The sequence below is a fragment of the Solanum stenotomum genome, chromosome 6 (genome assembly GCF_019186545.1).
Source record: "Solanum stenotomum isolate F172 chromosome 6, ASM1918654v1, whole genome shotgun sequence".
In the NCBI taxonomy this organism is placed as follows: domain Eukaryota; kingdom Viridiplantae; phylum Streptophyta; class Magnoliopsida; order Solanales; family Solanaceae; genus Solanum; species Solanum stenotomum.
This window is the reverse complement of record NC_064287.1, coordinates 34239431-34254574: the sequence shown is the minus strand read 5'-3', so window position 1 is coordinate 34254574 and position 15144 is coordinate 34239431. Positions and strand designations below refer to the sequence as shown.

At 34.4% G+C, this 15144-nt stretch overlaps 1 pseudogene; it reads left to right on the top strand.

Annotated features, from left to right (window-relative positions):
- The first annotated feature begins 602 nt into the window (after positions 1 to 602).
- Positions 603 to 15144, top strand: part of LOC125868686 (uncharacterized) — a 15978-nt pseudogene continuing 1436 nt past the window's right edge.

Below are 15144 nucleotides of genomic sequence, written 5' to 3'. Positions count from 1 at the left end.
CTTAACTCAATGTGACTTATACTCACTGTTTTATACTAACTGTTACTTATGTTATTTCATAACTATTTGTAGGTCATTAACATGGTTGAAGTTACCATATACTTTCATCATGGTGGTGAGTGGCCAACCAGTCCAGAACCACATTATGATAGAGGATGTGTGACTTATTGGAAAGAGTATGATCCTGACCTAATATCTTTTATTGACTTAGTGAATGAGTACATTAATAAGTTAGGTTTTGTTGGTGTGCAAGAACTTATTGTACTTGCTCCAACTGGGAAATATTTTGAAATAATAGGTGATGAGGGAGTTAGGACCTTAACATCTTTTATCTCTACTGAGTATAAATCTATTCACTTGTTTGCTACTGAAGATTGTGAATTGCCTGTTGATGTAACTGATATTGTCATGCATGATGGGTCATTTCTACTTTCACCAATTGTTAATGAGGGCACAGACTGTAGTGAAATTGAATATGACAGTAATAATTGAATGGTGTTTAGTTTTTCAGATTATGATACAGATGAATTAGACAATTTTGTTACTAAAAAAAAAGGAATATAACTGATAGTTTGTAAAATTATAAGGAGATTGTTAAGGGTATGGCCTTCAAGGACATAGCTGAAGCAAAACAGTTTTGTAAACTTTATGCTCTAGCTAAGAAGGTAGAACTAGTTGTGGTGAAGAGTGATAAAAAAAGATTGAGGTATACATGTGCTGCTGATGGCTGTCCATTTTTACTTCTTATTTCTGGGGATTTGACCACTCCTGGAGTTGGTGTCAAAACACTTGTTGATCATATAGAGTGTGGAACAGCATATGATAACTTTTTAGTAGATTACTCAACAATAGCCTTGTATTTTAAGGACAAATTGCAAAGTGACCCCAAGTACAAGGTCAAAGAAATGAAGGCTGATTTACATAGAGTTTTTGAGATAAATGTAAGTGAAGCAAAGTGCAAGAGAGTCAAAGAGGAGGTACTAGAGAGTTTAGAAGGTAGCTTTGTAGACTCTTACAACAAATTAGAGGTTTATGCTACTGAATTGAGAAGTTGTAATACAGGGTCTGACATTGTGATAGATTTTTCTGAAGAGGCACTATCTAATGGTAAGAGAAAATTTCTTAGGATGTATATCTGCTTCAAGGAAATGAAGTTGGTGTAACGCCCTGTATCCGAAAATAGATCAGATTGCAGATTTATGGTATTGCAGGTGGCATTTACGGGCACCATCCACAGACCATAGGAGGACCCACGATCCGTCCTGTAGATCTGTGGTTTGTGTCAGCAAACTCTCCCAGAACTCAGCCAGAAATTCGGCCAAGTGTTGATCCACGACCGGACCTATGGTCCGTAGGTCAGGTCACGGACCGTGGTTCATGTCCGTGGATCGATACCCCTAAAGCCCAACTTCAGTCCCAATTAACGGCTGACTAGCACGGACCGTCATTCGATGCACGGTCCGTAGGTCTGAGCGTAGGTGAGGGTAGCAGCCAATTAGATGAAAATTGTGATTGGGTCAATTTCAAATAGTCATAACTCTTATCACAAAAGGAATTGCGTGTCCCATGACCTATGATATGATAGATAATTGAATCCTCTTTCCAACACCATCGAGTTTGCTAAAATCCGACCTCCGAGTAAAAATTTATGCTCATTTTAGTGAACCCCTATCTGGCAAACTTGATCGACGACCCCAATCGACGCACCGTCGATTGACATACGGCCCGTAGGTCCAGTCCGCTGGTCACTCCGACAACAATTAAGTCAGTGGTCTTTCGGGCTTTTCCTATTTCATTTAACCCCTAAGCTACGTCGTTTAGACCCTAAATCATGAGGGTTTAGTTAGTTAACATAATTAAGATTAACACAAAATGTTTATATACTGGTTGGACACCAATGTGGATCTTTCGTCTAGTCCCCTTGGGTTGCAAGGGTGTTCTCTTCTAGCCTTTAGAATCGTTGTAGTGAGTACAAGTTTAGAGTATAGTTCCTATGTCTAAACTCAATCTTTTTCTTTCTCTTTTCTTTTGATACAAATCCTTTTCAATAATATTTTTCTCGTTCTCTCTTTTTTATTTACACAATAGAACTAAGTAATACAATGCTTGTTAAAAGTAGAGTAGAGAATGAAGGATGATTCAGACTCGGTGTACACTCTTCTCTATGGCAGATGAGTTCTCTTTATAGTGTTGAGACTTGAATATTCTTCATGAAGAGATAGCAACCCAAGATATTTGATCCTTGGAAAAGTAAGCAAGGGATCCTTATTTTCCAAGAATAATGTTAAGGCTAATCTTTGATTTTCTTTTTGATTTTTCCCCGACATCTTTCCTTATTGTCATCTTCCTTGATTGAGTCTTGATTGAGATCAATCTATTGTAGCCGTTATATTCTCCTTCCTTAATTGATGAATCTTTGATTGAGAATCTTTATTGTAGCCGTTGTATTCTTCTTCCTTGTTTGATGAATCTTTGATTGAAAATCTTCTAATATACGACAGTTACCAGATTGTATGTGATCCCGATTTCCATGATTTCTGGAATTTGAGTGGTGATTTCTGGATTACTTTATTCATGGTTCCATTCGTGATTCTTTCCTTTTTGATCTTCTGTTAACCTGCAAAGATCTATTGTTTATCATTAAAACCATGCGCTAACAATCTCCCCTTTTTGATGATGACAATATATAATAGTGATACTTCCCTATTTTTATAGTCGATTGGTAGAGCTGAGATCTCATTAGCTCCACTGAATGATATGAGGGTATTATCCTTGCTATGCTATGTGGTCGAGCCTTAGGTGTATGCAAGCCACATCTGCACCCGTCTCCTTAGTTACATCCTTCACATTGTATATCTTGAAGTGAGTAGTAAGTAGGATATCCTTAAGAGAGTCCACTTGTTCTCGCATGGCAATCAACTTAGTCATAAGATCGCTTACCTGAGTAACAGTGATAGACACAACGTCCAACTTCGCATTCATATCAGCAAGATTCTCCAGAGTAGCATTAAGTATGGCAAAGGAAACAGAGGTGAAAGAAGAGGGTTTGGACTTTGATGTCACTAAGGCATATGAAGTGAGATTCCAATATTCAAGTTATGAACATACCAAAGGAAAGACTAGAGGGTTCAGAGATGACATCTGCCATGGCAGAAAGGATAAAGGAGGAGACATGCAATTTTATCCCAGAAACAAGACAGTACGCGAGCAAAGTGTCACGCTGAGTGAGTGTAGAGTGTAGAGTGTAGAGTGAGAACCATCACTAGGGAGAAGGGTGGTAGAAACCATATGGGTGATAACGTGAGTTTCAAGCGGTAGATATTTGGGACCCAGATGAGAGCATAGGGGTCAATAATAAGTTCACGCTTGTCCTGTTTGAAAGAGACATCACAATTAGAAGGCCAACAATTTTCTGAAGGCTCCATGATACTAGAATAAGATATATCAAAGATATAATCAAATTTTATGCAGTCAAGAAACAAGCACTTTCCAAGAACTAAAGATTCAATTTCTCCTGCAAAGGGAGTGAAGAATTTGAAGGGTTTTTTGATATTACTGATGAGCAGACCAAAGAGATGTCGACTTAATGACGGAAAAAAAACAGAAAGATGCATAAAGTAAAGGCATATTCAGAAGGAAAGTAATTAAGAAAAGGAAGCACAATATACGAGGCGCCAAAAAATACTATTGAGAAAGGAAAATAATTAATGCAAACAATAATCCCAGCAATTTAAGGGATTTTCAACAATAGTTAAAGATTTATGGAGAGGACAAAATCTTTTGTCCAAAAGAGGTTTGGTAAAAAATTCCGCTAGTTGAAAATCATAGCTAATAAAAGATATTTCAATGTCTCCATTTAGAACATGATCACGAATAAAATAATGCTTGATATCATTGTGCTTAGCACGAGAGTGATGCACAAAGTTTTTAGAAAGACATATAGCACTAGAGTTATCACACTTTTAATTTTAACAACTTTAAAAAATAAGTCATAATTATTTAATTGATGGACCATCCACAAAATTTGAGCACAACATTGTCCAATAGCAATATACTCAGCCTCTGTGGTAGAAAGTGATACCGAACCCTATTTTTTGCTATTCCAAAATATCAAGGATTTTCCTAGTACTTGACATGTACCAGTGGTGCTTTTCTTGTCATCTTTGTCACCTGTACAATCAACGTTAAAAAATTCTTCGAGAATTTTTTCTTTCTCTTGGGTACTATAGTCCAAAAGAATTTGTTCCCGCCAAATACCGAATGATTCATTTTACAGCAGTTAGAGGAGATTCCTTAGGAGCTGACCGGAATCTTGCACATTTGCAAACACTAAAGTGTATGTCTGGTCGACTGGCAGTGAGATAGAGTAAGGAACCAATCATACCTTGATATTTTATTTCGTCGACTATCTTACCTTCTTCATCTTTATCGAGAGAACATGTGGAACTCATTGGAGCACCTAAGGATTTTGAGTTTTCCATACAAAACTTTTGAATTAATTCTTTGCAATACTTAGTTTGGCATAAGAATGTACCTTTCTCCGATTGATAGATTTGCTGCCCAAGGAAGAATGTTAACTCCCCCATCATACTCAACTCAAATTCAGTTTGCATAAGATTAGAATATTCTTCATATAGAGAGATATGAGCACTTCCAAAGGTGATGTCGTCAACATAGATTTGAATAATGAGATTTTTAGAGAAAGATCTTTTAATAAAAAGAGTTGTATCATTTTCCTCTAGTAAACCCATGATTAATTAAGAAATTACTGAGATGATCATACCAGATATGGGGTGCTTGCTTAAGACCATAAAGAGATTTTGAGATTTTAAAAACATGATAGGAAAAATTAAAGTTTTCAAAACCTGGAGTTTGCTTCACAAATACTTTTTCTTCAATAAAGTCATTTAAGAAAGCATTGTTTACATCCATTTGAAATAATTTGAAACCTTTATAAGTAGCATATGCGAGAAGTAAATGAATATATTCTAACCTTGCTACAGGAGAAAAAGTTTCATCGTAGTCGAATCCTTCATGTTGAGAGTGACCTTGTGCCACTAATCGAGGCTTATTTTGTATCACTTTTCACGATTCATTGAGTTTGTTTCTACAAACCCATTTGGTTATAATAATAGAATTATTTTCAGGTTTAGGAACTAGTGTCCATACCTGATTTTTTTCAAACTGATCCAACTCTTCTTTCATGACCTTAATCCAATGTTCATCTGTGAGCCTCATTTAATTTTTTTTGTTCTAGTTGAAAGATGAGAACAATATTTTTCTCATTTCTTATTGATGCTTGAGTCTTAATTCCTTCACTTGGATTTTCAATAATAAACTTGTTTGGCTAGTTATGTTTACTTCGCCACTCATTTGGAACTATTTTGACTATTGGATCAATGGGAGTGTCTTTAGTAATCATCTCTTCATTATTGTTTGTCTCCTTTTGAGTTGATATTGTCAGTTGACTATATTCTTCATTTGTGTTTGTTCTTATCTCAACAGTTTTATTAGAGTCATCAAAAACAACATGAATGGATTCTTCAATATTTAAACTTCATTTATTGAAAACTCTATAAGATCTGCTAGAATTAGAGTAACCAAGAAATATACATTCGTCACTTCGTGCATCAAACTTACCGATGTTGTCTTTACCGTTGTTGTGAACAAAATATTTGTATCCAAATGGATGAAAGTATCTAATATTAGGTCTCTTACCATTCCATAATTCGTATGGAGTCTTGTTTTAAATAGGTATGATTAAGCATTGATTTAGCACATGACAAGCTGTACTCACAACTTATGCCCAAAATTTGTGTGGGAGAGAATTCTCAATAATCTTTATACTTTCCATATCCTATAGTGTCCTATTCTTTCATTCCATGACTCCATTTTGTTGAGGTGAGCGAGGGGGAGAAAAATTGTGAGTGTAGCCTTTTTCATTGCAGAAGTTTTCGAAAGACTTGTTTCTTAGATTCAGTTCCATGATCACTTCTTATAGATGTGATGTAATAATCTTTATCTCATTAAGATTTTTCACCAAAGAACTCATGGTTTTTGAAAGTGCCATATTTATGAGATAGAAACATTACCCAAGTAAAACGAGAATAATCATCAACAATTATGAATGCGTACCTTTTACTTCCGATGTTGGTTGTTCTAGTGGGTCAAAATGAGTCCATATGTAGTAGCTGTAAAGGTTTATTTGTGGATACAATATCTTTACAAGAGAATGAGTTTCTCATTTGCTTACCCATTTGACACGTCACATATATGATCTTTTGAATAGTCCAACTTAGGTAATCCTATGATTGGTTCATTTTTTGCAAGTTTCTCTATTAGTCGCATGCTTGCATGGCCGAGTTTCTTATGCCAAATCCAGGAATCATCAGTCATTGAAGCTAGGCATATATGTTCTCCAGTATTTTTCATAGAGTCAAGAATATTTCCTTGTAGTAGATTATATTCGAGAGATCTTCTATTACAGATCGATTATTTTTGAAATTGAACTTTCAAGTTTAAGTCACATAGTTGACTGATACTTAAAAGATTGTACTTCAACCCTGGCACATGATAAACATTTGTGAGATCACATGATTCATTAAAAGTAATTGTACCAATGTCAATTACTGTTCCTTTTGAGTGATCACCAAAACGAATGTTTCCTCCTTATATTCAGCAGTAGATTTAAATAGGTTTTTATCTCCTGTCATGTGATTTGAACATTCGCTATCTAGATACCACTTTCCTTTTGTTTTTCTGCGGTGTTCCTGCAAAACAAATATATTATCTCCTTTTAGGTACCCAAACCTTTTTTGGTCTTTTGAGGTTAGAACTATCCAGATTTATTTTGGGTCTCCAGACCCATTTAGAAGTATCATGATTTCAAAATCTGTAATTATACGATAAGTGCCCAGACTTTCCACAATAATGACAAATTTTAGGGATGTCTCCTTTTGAGATGGACTTGTTACTGTTAGTTTTTGAATCATTTGACTTATAGGACTGATTGCACCTAAAGTAATTTCCATTTGAATTTTTTTTACCACTAGAGACCTTTTTATGAGTTTTAGAGGAATTTCTTGAAGAGTCAGATTTGTTTTTAAAGCTTTCGAGCGTAGTTTTTATTTCATGAATCTCTTCGTATAAAAGATCTTTTTCAACTTCACTGACTTCCAATTTTATTTCTAAATCTCTTCTTTCAATTTGAAGATTTTGAAAATCAGAAAAAAAAACTCAATTTAGGTTTGTCACAACACGGTCTAGCAATGTTTTTTTAATTCATTGCAATTGTTACATATATACCTCAGTGCTTATTTCTCCGATTTTCATGAAGAATATGTTTTCAATTTCTTCATTATCATATTCTGAATTGTCTTCATCGCTCCAACTACTTAGTACTTTGTTCTTTTGATTTCATGTGGAGAAATTTTTCTTTGCTTCTGGGCATTCACTGCTATGTGTTCGTATTTTCCGCAGTCATAGCATTTTTCGTCATTTCTGGATTGATCAGTGATATACTTACCCCTTTCCAAAATTTCTTCCTCTTATATTGTTTTTGGACCTCCTAAATGATTCCATGACTGATCGAGTGATATTGTGTCTCGAAGTTTAGTTTTTCCAAGTCAAAGCTTTAAAATATTATGTCCTGAGTTTTAATTTTTCAACTCAAAATTTTATGAGACTATCTTGAATTTTAGGTTTTCAATTCAACATTTTAAAATATAATTTTTAGAGTTCGATCTTGAAGTTTTTAATTGGGGAGCTTAATTTAATTGAGGAGTCACAATGAAAAATTGTGTTAATTTATACATTACTGGTTGGCAAATAGTATTTTGTGTAATAGAAATAGAATTGAAAAAGACAACAAAAAATAATTTAAAAAGAGAAGCGAGAAAAAAGGACTATCATTTTATAAGTGTCTGATTAAGCCTTTAATAATTTTATCTTCCTAGTTTTAATCTTTATTATAAGAAGATGAAATAGAGAAAATATTCGTTTGACTAGACTTATATAAAGTAAAATGTTATTACAAATTGCAATGAACGAAAATAGTTCATGTTTCATGATCCGATGAGAAATCATACTAGTAATTTTTTTTAGAACTTAGAAATTGATAGACAAAAACAAGTTCACCATATTATTCTTTGTTTCCCTTTAAATTTCCTTGAGTCTGTATTTTTTAATATAACTTTTTATCATTACCATTCTCATCACATCTTGAAGTCCACCGATTTGATTGTTTTAGTCATTAATCGATATAAAATTGTCATGACCCGATTTCTCAGGTCATGATGAAACCTACTACACCCCACTAGTAGGTAGGCCTGACCCTTAGCCCGGAGCCATAAGCAACGGACTATCAAGCGGAAGCGAACAACAAGAAGTAAGAACTTAGAATAAAGCAGAGAAATAATGATCAACAAAACCATACAAGAATCATCCCAAGACCTAGCATCAGCTAGTACTTAAGCATCTAATAAAAAATACGAGTAGAAAGCTTTCACAAATACAAGACAAGTACAGGTTTCCTCTGAATACAATATAAAGACTAAATCTAGTCAAAACAGACAGACACTGGTAGCTCCAGACGCCAGGAATTCACCCTAATCTCCAAAACCCCAAGCTGCTCCGCACGACTCCAAATAAATAGCGATAACTCAACTGCAATCTGCAGAGGGCAGAAGTGTGGTATGAGTACCAAAGCGGTACTCAGCAGGCAACAACTGACTAAGCTCAAAAGATAACACATGCATACACAACAAGTAATAAGGAAAACATAGCACAAGTAACTAAATAGAAGGTACTAAAGTAGATAGGAAATAAAGAATTGAAACAGGAAACAAAGGGCAAGAAGTTGAGTAAAGAACGTACCTGGACCGCAAGCCAACAAGATAATCGTAAACAACTAAGATACCAAACCAACTACCCATTGTCAGGATGGCCCATAATTACAATTCTAAAGTCAAAACTACCAGGTAAAAATAAAATAATAGTAGAGAATATAATATAGTAAAAAGATAACCTAACTGACCCCCATACACTCGGAAGGTACAAATAGCAAACATGCATAACCCAACCGCCCCCCATAAACTGAAGGGTACAGACAACAAACAAGTATATTGGTAATAAAAAATGCATTTGAATGCAGGGTGAGCAGTAGAACCATCAGTAACAATCCAAACCCCTGACCAGAGGTAATGACCTCGAACTGCAAAGCTTCAGCCTTAGACCGAGAATAATGGCCTCAAACTGGAGATAATGACCTCGAACCGTGAGCATCGATCTCAAACCGGAAGTAACAACCTCAAACCGTGAGTAACCAATAATGGGGTCGCCTACCCAGCCAATATACTCCGAGGAACGCCATCAAGACCAAAAGCATGCAAGAAAGGGCATTGATTCGCAGATTAGTCAAGTGAAAACTAAGCATATCCCAGATGCCTCTAATATCTAAAGTAGGAAAGGAGCACGTCTCTGACGCCTCGTAATGTCAAAAATCAGTAAGTCAAGTGATCCAGGTGGTACAAATCCCATTAAAACCCCTTTAGATTACAAATCGAGTAAGATAGTACCTCATTATGAATGATAACTATGCCAATGCATGGTCGAGATCGTACCACAAAATTCATGAGAATGAGCAAACAATGCAATGCATGTCATTACCAACATTCAAAGGGCACTCAAAATCAAATAATTATGCAATCAATGAAACCACGCTACTAAAGCAGAAAGTACTAACCTGGGATCCAACTAGTCCTCACATACTGCCTCCGACCCAACAATATAATCATAAGCTCAATAAGTATACAACATGTCCACCGCTAATCAACAAGCAAATGGATCAAGAAGAGATTTCAAATCAATAAAGGGGGAGAAAACCCAAGGGGTGACTCCACAGTTAGGACTAACCCACAACTATGATGAGCCACAAAGGTCACAAACATCAACGCAAGGAGAACGACCCAAAACAAGCCCTAAAAGGAGAAAACTATAACTATGAGGCGATAAAACACAACTTAAAGCATCTAATGTTCAGCCTTGTCTAAGGCAACCACAAATCAATCCTAACAAGGATAACCAAAATCATCTACACCACAAGCGAAGCCACAATCTAAACTAAGGATCCCAACCACAATAATACCAAGCCTCCTATGGAATCAAGAAAGGATGGAATTACAAGAGGAAAGCTAAATACCTGCCAAATACCAAAAAAAATTACATGAATTCTATACTAGGCATTATCTAAGAAGCTCAATCAAGAAAGTAGATAGAAGCCTACCTCAAATTATCAAATTATCGATCACAATGTCATTACAGATGTTTTGACACTAAAATTGTAACAATTAGAAATGAACCCAAAATTGAGTCAAAACGGAAATGTGGGACCCATACCGAAAATATCAAAACTAACTTCATCAAAAGGTCCTAACCTACGCCTCGAACTTGTGTTCCAAAATTGAACACAATTTGAGGCTAAAAAATAGCCACACCAACATGTAAAGTTAACAAGAATACCAAGCTAAACGAGCATCTTCGAGCTCAAAGTCACCTCAAACAAAGGTTCCTCAACAACTTCTAATCACAAACCCAAGTATCCACACTCCCAATGATCACATGGGACTTTGAATCACACAAATCGGAGCTCGGATGAGGGAGAAATCACCTTTTGAAAATGATGGCTGACAGCTGAAATTTTTGGATATAAATACCCGAAACTGGTCACTAAAAGTTCTAAATTCTAGTCGCTAAAAGCCTGCACCAGATATCAACACTTCAACTGGTTTGCTCAAACTCTGAATTCTCCAACAGGGTACCCATGATTCATTCGGAACCCCGTGCGCACAAATAAAGTATGCTACCCCATCAAATTCGTATTTCAGAATCAACGGAACCATCAAAACTTCCATTTGAGGCAGTTTCGATAAAAAATGGGTCCCACACTCAAGTTTTGTTTTAAGCTAAAAACCACACGAAGGCTCAAAATGAGACAGAAAGAATAGGGAATGCACAAAAGATTGTTCTAAACCAAACTTGATATTCCAAAGTTAACCGCGCTGATGGAATTCTCATCCGAGGAAATTTACCAAGAATATTGGCCAAAGTCAACCCTTGGCTTAAGCTTCAAAGTTAAAATGCCTAATGAAACAAACTCACACTAGAAGTCTCGAGGCCCAAACCAACCATGCCCCTAGCCTAAAATAACCCTCTCGGAGCTGATGAAACCCCCATCTTAAACGTTTGCTTATCCTTAAGTAAATCAAGAACACAATTAGCTTAAACATCTACAACAGTATGCATGAGAGCTAACATGAAAGTTCCATAACAAGATTACTCTCAACAACATGCTACACTCAATCATGATAAAAAAAACCCTTCAAATTATGACTAGCCAGTTTCATCACAAGCTCAAGTTTACTTTAGCTTCTTTTCTAATGTAAGACCATGTTTCAATAAATGCATTCAAGTGCCCTCACATTAAGAACAATTTCATTCTCTCACAAAGCAAATCAACAAAGACATAAGGAATCAATGCAACTCTCACTCTATCAAAAGAGAAATACATATGCAAGCTCTGTTTCATAGGTTTGCCCATATTTTCCAATTATCACACAACCTAGTTCATGCAAGAGCCCAAAGATCTTTTAGGGATGTAACAGGGTTGATGGTTAAGGTATGGTCAATTTGGTTCAGTGGCTTCACCTTTTCAAAGCATTGTTGCAATCATCTTCACCTCTTCTCAAGTTTTTTTCATTCTTTTCCAATTGAGAACTCAAACTTTGACTTTTTACTCATTTTATTTGGAATCCCCTTTATTTCATCACTTCTCTTTTCCATTTCCATTATCTCAACATTTTTTTAATAAGGAGGGGTTCCTTCCTTTTGTAACAAACTTCAAAGTTGAGTCCAAATTCATCTTTCTTTGCCCTTCACTGGGCTTTCATTCTTCCTTTCTTTTCACACCCCTGACTTAGTCTTTTGGTCTAAGTTGGCTATTCAAACATAACAATGCTTCAAAAAGGATTTTGGGTGAGAATGCAGGGACAATTTTTGCTCAAGAAGTTTTAGCATGTTTTTGTCAACAAATGGTTTAGGTTCAAATGATACCAAAATGGATGCACACCTTCACAAGATAGTCACAAAGGATTATGGAAATTTGGGTTCCCTCTCAGAATTGTTTCCCAGGATCAAGCTTTACATTTACCAAGGTTTAGAAAATTGAACTAATAAGGCAAAGTCTAGGACTCCACACACATGCTTTCAAGTAAGACCTCACCACACATGACACTTCTTTCCACATGATATTACATGTTTAAGATAGTTGGGAAAGACATAGATTTAAAGATAAATAATTTTTTGAGATATATTAAAATAAAGTACAATTTGTAATTTTAGATATATTATAATATTTATATGATAATTTTATTAAGGATAAATAAGAAGTTTAAAATTAAATATAAGTTTGGTATATATTTTAAAATTTTAAGTTTTATACATTAAAATATTATATATTCTATGGTAGTATATTTTTAATGTTTTGTAACGTTAAAACAATGCCCATCAATTGCATTGCAAGAAGGTCAATATTTTTTTATTGAGCTCTTAATTTTGTATGTTTTAAATGTTTGTATTCCAATTTTGCCCATGTGAAAGATTATTTTTTTTTACAAAAAGAAGTGATTTCATTATTTTGCAATTTTTTATTTTTAAAAGAGGAGTGCACAATGCCACTCCAAAACAACCTTCCATCTTTTTGTATTACTGTAATAAAATTTAAATGAGATAAATCTTCTCTTCAAACTCAATTTTAGCTCTAACTTTAATGTATAATCTACTATAATTAATAATTAAGTTTTTATCATATTTATATTTTTTGAACCTTCTATTTAACTGGATCATTTCTTCAACGTTTAATACACTATTTCTCAAGCAAATTAGTATTCATATTCTTCTCAAAAAGAAATTATCAATCAATCATGGCTAACATGCTTCGAGCTAATCAGACCGCTAGGGCCATTTATAAGCCTAAAGGTCCAGTCGCTTATGGTGAGTGCAATTGTTGTCTCTTAGCAAGTGTTAATGCTATCGATAGTGTCAGGCTTTTGCTCCTGGCGGTCCCTTCGGTAGCATATAATTTTTCCAATGTCAATTTTGTCATTGTCATCAGAATGTCCATCGTAGGTTGTATGTTAACAATCATCAACTTCCACCAACACCAACACAATAACATGTTAATTTTATTTAGAATTGTATGAATATATCAATTGTCATACCTTTTTGAATGAATCGTTGAATTGCTGCATGCTTTGCCAAAAAAACATAAAAGTAATATCCCCTTTGAATTTTTCATCTATTATCAAAAATACTATCTTTTTTAGATATGTTTTAATTAATATTTTTTACTTTTATTTTTCATTGTAATGCTATCAATTATAACTAGTTACAGATTTAAAGAATTTTTTTATATAAATTATTGATTTAAGATGGCAAGATTTAAAAGTCTCATTTACTTTCATAAAGTATGTATCAAATCAAACTAAGTCACATGTAGGAAATAAATTTATCTTATTCTCCAAAAAAATGTTTTTAAAAATAAATAAATAAATAAAACATAATTACATCAGGGTAAGAGAAGAGAAATGAGGGAGCAAATTAAAAGATAAGAAAATAATTTCATCATGGTGAAAATTTATATAATCAACCAACTAATCTATTAAGATAAAAAAAAAAGAATGTTTTCGTTTGTCATCTCCAAATAGAAATTTTGCACTTGAAAGTTGATATAAAAAACATTTAATTTCTTACTTACCTAATAAAGACTATTCCATGATATAATTAAGATTTCAAAAGATTCGTTATATCCACTAAACCTATACTTGCATCAAGTTTATGCATCAATTCTTGAACAGACTGTCACCCAAAGGAATGTGAAGACGGAGGAATCATCAAACACCAAAAATGTTAATCATCTCAGTCGTATCAATGTACAAATGTTTGACTCTCCAGGAGTTTCAATTATAGTGACGGAATCCATCATGGCTAGAGCTACTCAAAAGTGGGTGCATAGTAACAAAAAAGATGGTGGAAATAAGAGGAAAAAATTATGGGATGAACTTGTTGTTCTGACTAACCGCAACTAGAATGGACTTTAACCATAAGATCAGAAAATGGAAAGAGTAAGAAGATCAAGAAGGATGAAGATGAGAACCTAGATGGTTTTGAGATGTATATCAAAACCAATGGCAAAACTATAAAAAAGTTACAACTTGCCCAAGCCGGAGAATCAGCATCTTTTGACAATCATATATAATTGTCCCGATTAAGAAGTGTTATTATTGTTGTTGTTGTTCTTGTTTTTTTCTCTATAATTTTGTTTGGGTAGGGTATGTAACTAGGGTTAGACACATAATATACTCCTACGAGTATACATAGGCAAGCTAGCTATCTTTCCAACCTGGTCATTTTCATTTATAATTTCCTTTTTCCTTAAGTATCGTTCGATCCATCATTTTATGTTTCAAAGGTCTTGTTTTGTTGTTCGAACTTGTTGATTTTAATGGGTTCTCAATAAAAGAATTTCTTCAATTTTTGTCCATATGTGAGTTTACATATATACATACTAATCTTCAAAGGTTAAAGAATAAAATATTAATTATTCTATCGAGATAAAGAAGATAAGAAGGCATTTTTTACTGATGGAATGGTGGTTATCCAACTTCGATGGCTTATCTGAAGCAATGCGAAATTAATCGTGACTTCAATACTCTCCATGATTTTAATGGTAGAACAAATCTTATTGCATCCGCCTTGAATACTAATTCTGGGAAAAGCAGTACCCATAAAGCTCGATGAGCACAAAATTGAACACCAAATTAACATGTCACTTAACTTAAACATGTTCCAATTATCATCACTAAAGCAGCCACTACAAAATAGATTTAACATTTCTGCTAATACCAAACTTTACCCTATTTCAAGTTTACCGCTATGCAACATATTCTAATGATGATGAAGAGTATCCACCCACAATATCAGTTGGTAGGTCAACTATCAGTGCATAGAATTTAATTAACTAAAATTCATGTTATATTATGTTGTGCGAAGAGATAACATAGGAAAATCATCAATTTTTATTTATGTGAA